Source organism: Phalaenopsis equestris, unplaced genomic scaffold, assembly GCF_001263595.1.
Source record: "Phalaenopsis equestris unplaced genomic scaffold, ASM126359v1 Scaffold231919, whole genome shotgun sequence".
In the NCBI taxonomy this organism is placed as follows: domain Eukaryota; kingdom Viridiplantae; phylum Streptophyta; class Magnoliopsida; order Asparagales; family Orchidaceae; genus Phalaenopsis; species Phalaenopsis equestris.
In genome coordinates this window covers 8,686-9,335 of record NW_018249888.1, presented here as the reverse complement: position 1 = coordinate 9,335, position 650 = coordinate 8,686, and positions in this window count along the sequence as shown.

Sequence of the window (650 nt, the reverse complement as noted above, 5' to 3'; positions counted from 1 at the left end):
CATAGATCACAAAAAATATTAGTAGCCTCTCTATCCCACATAGCCTATGAACCAGAGTCTTTAGATTTACTCATCTTTTATTGTCATATCAACGGATGGGTATATGACATTATGACTGAAAATGAGACACTTAAGATATGGAATATGCATATGTAAAACAAAATTAAAAAAAGATAATGAATTAAAATATATATTGATCTATGGGTGAAACATAAATGTGCTTTTCATATAACCATCATTTATGAAACCTTTTCTTTTTATTTTTCTCTATTATTATAGTACCACCGTATTTGAGTAATAACCAATTGAAATTTGGAACACATAGAGCATATTAGAAACTCTAAACCAATGCTAGCAGAGACAACCCAAAGGACCATAAAGCATATTTTCTTCACCCAACTTTCAAATTCTAAACCAACAACCCAAATGGCATCATCATTGCTTGCTAAAAAACCTACTTGGAAAAACTTGCTTCAATAACAATGTATTGGATCTACCATAATAAGATAGCCAATTTTCTTTCGTACAAGTAAAGATTTCGTGATAGCCAATTTTCTTTCGTACAAGTAAAGACAGGGGTCTCATCGAAGCAAAAAATGTTGAGTTGCATAAATAGTAACACCTTCATTGAAGTAAACAAGCTTATCACC